At 44.7% G+C, this 11,713-nt stretch overlaps 1 pseudogene; it reads right to left on the reverse strand.

Moving 5' to 3' along the window:
- On the reverse strand, positions 1-10,595 carry LOC128458561 (histone acetyltransferase KAT7-like; annotated as a pseudogene).
- Positions 10,596-11,713: the final 1,118 nt, after the last annotated feature.

Raw genomic sequence — 11,713 nt, forward strand, 5'->3', positions numbered from 1 at the left:
GAAGGTCACCATTTGTGTTTATTGAAGAGGAAGTCGACGGGTAGAAGCAAATACAAAAACCACAACTGAGCTACACATCGATGCCACGCTACGTTTGTGTGTCGCTGCTTTGTGTGCATCATCTGAACAGGAAGCGGATCTACGGAAGGCGATGGAGGGACTGTGGTTAGTAACTGGGAACCAGAGAATGAATAATCAGTGAAACGCTCTGAACGTGTCTATAGCTGCCACCGGCCGCGAGGACGACCACGAGACAACAGGGTGAGAAACACACGAGAGGAACAATCCAGAAAGACGGTTTCCTTAAAGGACACGTTTAGAACCCGACTCAGGTTTTAACTGGAACCTTTCCAGGTCCATTTTCTGTGAGAACATTCTCTCTCTGAACGACACATATGGAACATTATCATCAGGAAGTTGTTTTCAAGGACAGACTTTTACTTTGAAACCCTTTAAAAATGAAGTGCACTTTCCTGTAAACAAACTTTAGCTCAGTGGCACGTTTCAGCTGCTAAGAGGATCACGTTTGAAACTGTTGATGTTTAGACTTTAAGAAAACAGGAACGTGAATCACAAGATTAAAGAAAAAAGATTAACAAGTTAAACACAAAATAAAATTGAAACAACCAGAAAATAAGACACAGAGAAAAACATCCTCAGCACTTTGAAGGCAACAGAACAAAAAAACAAATCCGTCTGTAGTTTGCTAAAGAAAAAGATTCGTCCATGTTTGTGACACGAAGGATCCAGAAGGTGCAAAGCATTATGGGAAAGAAGCTGATTCAATCTGACGTCGTTGGACACACACCTTCAATTTCACAGCCAGCTGCTGTCGGACACTTCGAGGAACAGTTTGACATTCGGGGGAAATACACAGATTCACTTTCTGTCTGAGTAGCTGTGCGTCTCGGACCAGAGGAACCTCCGGAGATCCTCGCTCCCCGGCTCGGCGCAGACAGGGTGTGTTTGTTGTGTTGACTCCTGCAGCAGCGTGTGTGTTAACAGACTGTGACAATGTGTAGGAGTTTTGACGTCACCTCAGATAACAGATGAGGCTCTGAAAGGAAAATGGCTGTGGTCGTATTTGAAGGTGGTGAAATCCGGTAAGTTCTTTAAAACACATTCAAATCTACATAGAATCTTTAAATAAATATTTCTATTCACAATAAAAGCCAGCGCTACAGAGTGGACGCCCTCCACCGGACTCGTCTGTTCGGTTCGTTCTACGCAGGTAAAGTCGTTTTAAGAATATAAATAGCTTTTTTTTTTTTTTTTTACAAATCTAATCAAAGAAAAACCTTGCTGGGCAAACACAGCTAAATATATTTCACATTAACACAAGATAAAAAAAGAAGAAGGTAGAAATGGGCCGATGGAGTTTTCATACAGTGGTAAAACCTTAGAGGTAGAAAAAGTGTCAAATATGTTTGAGAACTTGAACGAGGATCAAAGGAAACACAGCGACGTGTTTCCTGTGATCTTCCTCTTCGCCGACCGAAGGTACGAGGGGAATCGAACCCGTGGGGACACCCGCCCCGCCCCCTGGTGACAGAACACGCCACAAACATGGCCAATGGCAGCTATAGCTTCCTGGGAAGAGACTCTGGAGCTCGGTTAAATACGGGGACACGGTGAGAACGAGAGAGAAGTGGAATTCTTTTGCTCTGAATTCAAACAGCCACTGTTTCCTCTGGGGGACATTTTGATTTGCTCTTGTTCTGTCTCTTATAAACGTTTCAACCAAAACCAGCTGCAGTTTTACAGTGGGGGGGGGGGGGGTTGGGGGGTTCATCATGACGCATATAATCCTATCTCATAAATAAAACGTAGGAATGCTTTAATTAAATTATAATTTGGGAGATAACTTAAAATAATGAATTTATAAATAACAGAATATATTTATTTGACACGCGCCTTTGTGTAATGTGACTTTAATCGATTGTGTTGCCTCTCGCCGCTCTATACAAAATAAACACAAACCAAGAGTTAATTTGTCCACATCTGTATTTGTGTAGCATTCCTGTTTCACGTCTGACCCCCCTTCCCCCCCCCCCCCCCCCCCCCGCCTCTGTGAAGCTGGCACCTCAACGGCTGCTACCAGAATTTGCCAGACTCCATTTTTAAATGTATCAGTCATTGAAGAAGGTGATAGTGTTCAAACTCTGAAGGACAGAGGTGAGGAAATGAAAAGCTTGAATCTAATGTTTCACTTTAACTTTCAGTGCTTTTGCTTGTTTCACTTTTAGTGACTTATTCTCATGTTTTGGTTCTTTACCTTTGCTTTTGTGCAGATAAGAATTTAATTCTAAGCTTGGTTTTGCAGAACCAGATCTTTAAATGTTTGAAACATCCAACGAGCTTCACTTTCTTTTTCCAGTCGTATTGAAAACGATTGTTGGACTGAAGTCAGTTTCCCGAGTTGTGACAGTGTCGGCTTGAACTCAGAGTAAAAGCTGACGAGTGTAACTTTCTGTACAAGAGTGTGTGTGAGGGGTTGTGTCCGGGTGTGTGAGCATGCCAGTGCACAGCGGAGGATGGGACTGGGTGTGTGTTTCAAGGTGTTTGGAGTGTGAAGGTCTCTACGTCCCTTTAGGAGGCGTCCATTTTAAGGCGGTGGGATCTATGGTCTTGCCATTTCCCCGTTTGGTCTCCTTGGCCTTCCAGTCATCGATAAGGTCCTGAGGAGGAGGAACAACATCTTGGTTGAAATGAACTTATCCTGTGAGTTCAGCAGCATGAAGGGAAGTTTGACTTCTTGTCTCTTACCTGTCTCTTTAAAACCAGATGCTTCCCCTTCCAGTACTTGAGCATCTGGAGCGACTGCAACGTGCTGACGATGTCCACCGGGTTCACCGCCGTCTCCTGACTGATCTCTGTGGACAGAGGAGGGAACCAGAGGGGGGGGGGGGGTCAGACTCTGGGATGTAACAGGCTGCTGCTGTGGAGGAAAAGTTTGTGAAGAGAAAGTTACTACAGTTCCTCCTGTGGGGGAAAAGAGGGACGAGAACCAAATCATCTATCCCAAAGATACTGGGGAATTTCCCTTTGGACTGCTGCTGCCTCACCAGAGCAGACTCTGGCTGCGGCTATGAACAAACAAAATCACTGTTGTCACAGCAAAAATAAAACTGATGCTAAAATATGACAGTCACATGAAAGTGGAAACCCAGTGGTGTAGTTAGCACCAATCAAACCAGGACTCGACCCTGTGTGTGCGATGTGATGAGCTGCTCGTCTCCTCAGCACTGAGAGAACTCAGAGCGCCGGCTGGGAGCACTCAGACAAATCATCTCCTTTATTCTGTATGAACACATCTGTCAATATTCAAAAAGATGTGCTGACACGAAAAGAACAAACTCAAAAGAAAAGGAAGAAGATAAAAAGAGATGGAACGGAGTGTTATCACTGAGCCTGGTTCATCACACTGATGGCTGCTGTAGGTACTTCTCTGTCCAATATTACAAAAGGGTTTTTGATTATTATTATTATTATTATTATTATTATTATTATTATCTGCATTTCCACTGTGTTTCCGGACAGTCCCACAGATCCACCAACATGGCGGCAGACTCTTCATCTCTTTTTTCTTTTCCAGGTTTTCCTCAGGTAACGGGAGAAACCACAGAATGAAAGACGATGAGCTGAGCTGCCCTGAACCGGTTTGAAGTGACCTGGTTCTGGACGACTCGTCACGTTAACTCTGACTCGGTGCTGATCCATCCACACACAACAGGAAGCTGCACACAGTGTCACGCCGTCTGGGGCTCGTTACTCTATCCTCTCTCCTGAACTGCTGCAGCCTCTTTCTATAATGCTGAGTGCTCCTCTCCTGACCTTTGATGGAGATCTCCTTGCCCTGGAAATGGTTCAGGTAGCGCAGCAGCACCTCCTTCCAGTAGCTGCGGTAGCTGATGAGGCCCAGGTCGGACAGAGGACGCTCGGGTGAACCCACCTTCTCCTCCACCTTCGACAGCAGGTAACCTGGTGAAAGAGATGTTAGAGCTGTCAAACATCCTCACAAGGCAACACGACAACCAATCACAGGGCTGTTCAGTGAATGTGTGTGTACTCACTGAAGTCTATGAGCATCTTGCCGTAGCCCTGCCTCATGTACTGAGGCATGGTGAGGATGCAGGACACGTTGTAGTTCAGGAAGGAGTTCTTCTCCTGCAGAAAGAGAATCGATCCATGAACACGACCATTCACCTGAGACTGGTTCTTCAAGGCTGAGGTGAGTGACTCTTACACAGGCAGAGGATATACAAGCATTTTAAAACAGAAAGTGTAAACACAGAATCAATATGTCACCTTGGAGAAGTATCCGACGAGGTGGCAGCCGGTGTTGTCAGCTTCCGTCATCACATAGAAGAGGAACGGCTCAACGTCGTAGTACAGGGTCTTGTGGTCCAGGAAGAGCTTGGCCAGCAAACACAGGTTCTGGCAGTAAATCTGTGAGGAAGGACAATCTGTGTGATTTACACAATGTTGTGTTTTCTTGTCAGTGTGTTTGTGTCTTTGTGTCAGGAGAACATTCACCTTGTTCTTCTTTCCATCCACCTCAAAGACGGAGATGTTTCCCTTCCTGTAGATCTCGTCTCCTGGAGGATGCTTCCACACACACTTGGCCTTTGACAGAAGGAAAACAGAGCAAACAAACACTGTAGTTTGAGCAGAACCATAAAAAATCAAGAGGTCCGGGTCTGCAGAAGCCTCCAGAGAGCTGCCTCACCATGTGCCTGCGGAGAATGGTCTGGCTCTTCATATACTTCAGGCAGAACTCACACATGTAGAGCCTCCCCAGGCGGGCGTACTCCTCCGGGTAGGGAGAGTGGTACCAGGTGTCCAGCTCGTAACGACCGAACACGATGGTCTTTATCATGTTGCTGCCTTCCGACACCTGACCGGACAGACGGAGCTTCTCCTGTAGGGGCCACGGCAGCAGGGAGGAGGAGACGGGGGGGGGGGGGGGGACAAGGTATAAAGAGGACAAGAAGAGAGGCCGGGCGAGCAGACAGAGGGGAGAGGAAGAGGAAGAGATCTCAATTATGAAGGGAAGAAGATCGGTTGAGCCTCAGTGGAGGAAACCAGTCACAGAGAAATCAACAGAATAAATGTAAAGATGTTGGGAAACCAAAGGATGAGGAACAAACAGGAAGAGGCTTCATGTGAAGGGAACACAGGTCGTGTGTGTAAAAGGATTTTCAGGGACCTTATTTTCTAAATCTCTAAAACCGGACTTTAGACGTTTAAATCTTTGAAGTTTAAGATTAACTACTTTATCCATGACCATGCCACTACAACAAAGACAAGAAGAACAGAGACATTTTAAACAAGCTAATTGGTGAAGTACCTATTAAAGGTGATTTAGCAGGGAAACCAATGACAGCCTGTCACGTATCTAAACATAGTGTTTGCACTAGAGAGTGAGCGTCGGCCTCAGAGGCTCAAAGGTTCAGGTGAAGGTTTGACGAGAAGCCAGATTGATAATAACAGGGTTAGGGTAATAGTCTCATCTGAACGAGTCTAACAGAAAGTACAGAACAACAGGAAGTGATTCTCCAAACTACCAAAAATATCTCAGACTCCTCCTTTGGCTGCAGAGGAGGGTTTGCAGACTGAAACAGAGAAGAAGAGGAGTAAGGCAGAAAAGAGGGGACAAAAAAATAAGGAGGAAGGAGAACAGCGAGGCGTGTGGGGGGGAGGGGGGGGGGGGGGGGGGGTGAGGATGAGTTTTCTCTCTTACAAGGTCGTCCGAGGCACGTGCCTGCGCTTTCCTGAACAGCTCCAGGTCGTAGTCGCTGGTGATGTTCTCCAGCAGCGGCTCCCGGCCCCCCCCGTGGCTCTGACGGTGCTCCTGTGCAACAAACACTCTCAAGAGACAGTATGGACAAAATGCTTCAGTTTGACGCCTCACACACGTTCAGGCCTCGCCCACTCACCGTGTTCTTCTCCTTCTGCTCCTTGTTCAGGCCGGAGTTCCTCTTCCTCCTCAGCTCCGTCACCTTCTCCTTGTAGCGCAGCTGCCGCTCGGTCGGAGCCTGGAAACACACAAACCTTTCAAAAGAGGCAGTTTTGACCCCTCGACCTTTTAAGGGAGTGAGAATGAAACAGGCAGAGTTACACAATGAGGTCATTTGTGAAACACGGACAAACGTGGACAAGTTGTGCGATTATGTTTGTGTTTTCTGTGGATGCATTAACCAATGTGTTGCAGTGTGTTCATCCTTTTCTGGTTCCTATCATCCCTTCCTCCTGACTTTAAGATTTTATGGATTACATTTGTGTGTGTTACCATTTTGTACACGTTTCTTATTTTATATTGTGTGTATACATTTCATACAGTGCGTTTTGAACATCTGGCCAGCTGAGCCATCCGATCTCTCACTGGAGGAGTTGCTGCTTTAGGGGGATTCCCCTCAGTGCACACAGACACACAAATACACCTTCAGCTCAAGATGAAGTGAGTCCGACAGGTGGCATCCAACAGCAGGAGGAGGAAGGGTTTGTGCACCTGTGTGTTGTTACGTGTGAGCGTGCGTCACGTTTGCCTGATGCACTTGTGTGTGTGTGTGTGTGTTGTGTGTTACCTGGTTTCTGGTGGAATGTCTGTTCTCATCCTGCCGGTGAGACAGTGTCCTCTCCTCAGCCTGTTTGTCGCGCGTCGATGCCTTTCCCTGACAAAACATCAACACTGTCTACCACCAGCCACTCACAAGCAGCCCTGCAGCACACACATGGCACCCCCCCCCCCCTCCCCCCACACACACACACACCTTCCTGGAGGCTTCACAGCTTGACTATTCCCATTTGATTCTGTTGGATTCCTTCAGTTTCATCCACTGGACACTTGGTCCCAGTGGGATATTAACACTCAAGAATCTCTGTTTGACAATGAGCAAGAAACTAAACACTAGAAGAAGAAATGCAGCTTGTTTTTTTACTCCAATGTTTGAAATAGTTGTTAAGAAATACCACCAAATAAAATGAGAGAAGAGAAACTTTAAGATTACAGACAGAACCAGTTTCTGTTCTAAAGCAACACAGAGGATTCTTCTGATACCGTGTGAGCTTGTGTACCTTGCACTCGTCCGCAGACAGGTTGTGGTAGAGAGGACATCCTGATATGGAGAAGTGTCTCTCATGTCTCCCTGTTAGATGACCTGATGTGGAGGGACAAATAAAGACAGGATGCTCAGAGAGGGTCTATGAGACCAGGGAGCCCTGGCGGCGGTGTGGCCCTCACCCAGCGAGTTGCACCCGGGCGTCGGACACTTCATGTTGAAGTTGTAACTCTCGTGGAAGCGCCGGCGTTTGGGCCGGTGAGAGAGGTCATGGGCGGCGGCCTCTTTGAGTGACAGCTCTTTAGCCAATCTCTCGTCCTCCTCCTGTGAAACTACAATGTCGTTGCTGGAAGACACGAGGTCGTTGCTCGGGCTGGAAACCTCGATGTCCGACTCCGAGGAGGGGGCGTTGCCCGTCGGGGTGCGGGGGGGGGGTCTCGTCCCGGTCCTCGGACGGCTTCAGATCTGCTGAGCCAATCAGGACAAGAGAGACTTTGACAGACATGGACACTGTAAAGTAAAAAACTCTACTTCTGCCATTGATGATTGTTATGTTGTTATTTTTTGTTATTGTTTACTAGTGATGATTCATTGTTTGTTAAAAGTGCTAATTATCTGTGACAGAGACATATTGAATTCATTATGTTATTTAATTGGATTACAGATTTTAAGCTTTCCTCATCAACAAAGCTGATTTGTTATGTTCCAATTAATGAATTTTATTTAAATATTTAATATGACAATCTACTGGGGACCATTGTATGGGCCTTGTTGTTTTTAGTTTTTAAACATATGTAATACATTTAAATTTTGAACATTACTAGTCATTTTTATTACTAGAGGATATAATAAATGTTTACGCCATGTCATTTCTGCCTTTAATTTTAATTTGAGCACATTAACTCCACACTCATATTTCACATGTGTTACTGTCCACAACTTAACATCCGTTACCTTCTTGTATTGAGCCAATAATTAGATTTGTGACCCATAACTAAAATGATGGTTAATTATGATTCTTATAAATCATGATTAACTGTGTATTGTGACATCACACTTACTATCTTCTCACACGATGACTCACTGGTAAGATGACGAATGATCAAATTGAATAAACTCACAATCTAATTACAGATGAATGTTGTTTTTCCTTCCAGTGGCTGAAGTGAGACAACAGCAGCCCCTGGTCTGTGTGAGGTCATTCATTCATTCATTCATTCATTCATTCATTCATTCATTCATTCATTCCAGTGACACTGGTCCTGGATCTGTGCTCAGACACATTTGTTTCTTTGTGATCAGGAACAAGCTGTGATAACAACCAGGCCTGATGATATTAGCACCACAATGAATGAAGGACACACACAGATTCACCCCCCCCCCCCCCCCCCCCCCCACACACACACACCTCTCATCTTAATGTCATCCCTTGTTCTCTCCTTCTTCCCAACTCAACTCTCTCATCCACTGTTCCTCTACTCCTCCTTCTCATCCTCTCACCATTCGCCTCCGTGTCGGACCCAGACGACCGACTCTGGCGCAGCGGGTATCTTTTGGCTGTGTTGTTTGTCGCCCCCTGTTGGCTGCGTGTGACCCTGCGCCCGGAGGAGAAGACGGACGCCGTCACTGCTGAGCGAGCTGCCGGCTCCGGTGCCGAGTCCAGGCCTTCATCGGATCCCACTGCTGCAGGAGAACTGCTCCTCACTGAGCTGCCGTTATCTAGGAGAGGAGATGAGAGGAGAGGAGGAGAGGAGAGGAGAGGAAATCTATGAGACCTGAAAGTATCCGGCTTTATATAAACTAAATATCCGTCCTTGTAAACTTAATGAATAACAACAGAGCAAATGGCCTAGTCTATTAGCAAGATATCATATTTGAAATAGTGTCTTACTAAGATAGGTCAATCATTTTGAATGTCCGTGTAAACATAGTCAAGGTTAATAATCTTCTCTGAATATCTGACTGTTGATGACAATAAACAGTGAGATGATATTGGAGATAACTGTCGGTTGCAGAAACATTTTTAGAGCTGATGCATTAAATGTTTTCCAGATTCTAGATTAGTAGTCTGAGCAACTCCAAACAAAAATGGTGAGGAGAAGAAGAAGAAGAAGAAGAAGAAGAAGAAGAAGAAGAAGAAGAAGAAGAAGGAGAAGACATGTCTGGAGCTCTGGTCTGAGCCTCTGTGAGGACTCACACTTCACACAGCAGAGGGAACAGTGTCGGCCTTTCTTTCTCTGCAGTGAATCCCCTCTGGCTCAGCAGAACGAGGTCACACAGGGTGTGTTTGTGTGTCTGTGGTGGTGTGGGGTGGGGGTGGGGGGGGTCAGGCTGTCTCAACCCATTCATGCTTTATCACTGCTCATATAAAAGCCAGTGGGAGGTGGTCTCTGGATGAAGATATCTCATAGTAAGGACTCACATTAAATAAATAAATTACACTGCATGAAGACAGATTTGGTTTGTGTGGAGATAAAATATGTATGAAACCAACTGTGATATAATAAAAAACGTTTTATTATACCCACAAGGAAAAACGGTTCCTCTAACCTTCTAAAGTTTAAAAACAAGATAAAAGTGTGAACCCTGGTTTTATATTAAGGGTAAAATAAAATGGTTTAAAGATTCTAAGGTTAAAAGGCCTCATAGATATTTCCTTCTCTGCAGTAGATGGAAATATTTCATTCTTATAAACATTTTATCAACTAATTTCCTACAGGAAGTAAGTCAGACCTAGAAGTTGTCTTCTTATAACTGAATTCACTTGTAAGGCCAGGTTAATATAATTTTTTTATCTCTATTGTTATATAATCATTATTATTTGTGTACTTCCTTCTGTATTCTTAACATTTGTGCTTTATAACTAAGGTGATTCTTTTTTTTTAAGTCTTTCTTGTTTCTCTATGTGTTATTACTGTATAATAGGTTCACTAGGTTTATGTGACTTTGTGTTTCTCTTGTAATTTATCATCTTCCATCAAACGTTTACCTTGTGAGCTTCGGCTGAGGCGCAGGGACGCGCGCGTCAGGCGCGTGCTGCTGCGCCTGTGCACGCTCTCGGAAACTTCGACTTGTTCGAGGTCGGCGGAAAAATCCGAGTCCTCGGTCCCGTCCGAGCTGCTTCCGGCGGTTCTCTGGAAACAAGGAGCAGACGCAGCGTCAGTTCACGCGGAGCTCTGCGCGGAGAACTGCGCACAGATCAGTGAACAGAGCTCCAGTCCGAATGCGACTGGTTCTAATGGTTTCTTTGTTTTACCAGCGGATAATTCAACAAAGCTCCCATTCTGAGGGAGGAACGTCATCCCGTCACTTCTCCTCTGCAGCCTCTCATCTCGATGCTCAAACACCGGACAATGTCCCGAGCCCAGCTCGTAAACAACGTGTAATGTAGATATAAATAACATATAAGATATATATATTAATCTCTATTAATTTCCAAAAATCCTAAATGAACAAATGAATACATGAAATGTCCCAATTACAGCGAGCAGCCCGCGGAGCGAGTGAATGAGGCTGAAAACTGAGGCTCTCGTTCTCCTCCGAACCCCGGCTGAGGTGGGGGGTGGGGTGGGGTGAGGAGCATCCGGCAACATGTCATTTGCATTTCAGGGAACATGCTGCATGTGGAGCGCGTGCATCCACTGAAACAACAGCTCACAGGGCTGCAAGATATCATCTCAGCAAAATATGATGCATTTAGAGAAGATGCATCGATATTATTTATATATTTCACTAATTCCATTTTTCTTAAAAAGCTGCTGCACATATTGTACTTTACAAGGAATTTGGACAATTACACGACATTTACCTTTATGTAGCACATTTATAAAACTGCCAGACGTTGTATATAACATTTATATATTCATTCTGTTTTTAATCTTATTTATATTTTCTTATTGTATATTCCCCTCGTCCAGAATCCAAATAATATAGTTTTACATGGGACGATGCCCTAAACCAGTGCATGTAAATGAACTAATGCATCGTTTAATATAACAACAGATCCAAGATTACAGTACCATATACACAATAGAGTCATAAGTCTGAAAATAACACGTATACAGAGTAAATGCAGAATGTGCCCTAATGGAAATTACAATAAAATGAGATAATCCTTTATTAGTCCCACAATGAGGAAATTTGCGGTATTACAGCAGCAAGAGTCAAAAATAGGCATCAATAAGCATGAAGGATAATAATACTTAATACTGTAGGGAAATAGAAAAAATATAGAAAAATATGAATGGAATATAAACTAAAACAAAGATAATTAAGGCACGTGAAGCAGATAATAGGGTTACAATAGAGAATATTGCCCATAATTTTTAACATAATGATTAAATTGCACATGAATGATAATTTCTAGGACGAAAATTTCGTACGTTTTCATACGTTTTGTGCTGTGAAACCATTTGTGACGTTTTCAGGAAAAATAAACAACAACACGAAGCACGAACGTGTTTGACAGCTTCACAGTGGACCAATGACATTCGAGAGGGGGCGGGACTGGGAGGGCCGAACCAATCACCGCGGCGCTTTCCCCGTTCTGACCAATCACAGCGTTGTTTTGATGCGGGACGCCGCGTTTCAGGCTCGTTCCCGTTTACCTCCACGTTAGCGACGTTCAGCGGGAACCAGCGTCACAAACACAC

Source organism: Pleuronectes platessa, chromosome 16 (genome assembly GCF_947347685.1).
Source record: "Pleuronectes platessa chromosome 16, fPlePla1.1, whole genome shotgun sequence".
NCBI lineage: Eukaryota > Metazoa > Chordata > Actinopteri > Pleuronectiformes > Pleuronectidae > Pleuronectes > Pleuronectes platessa.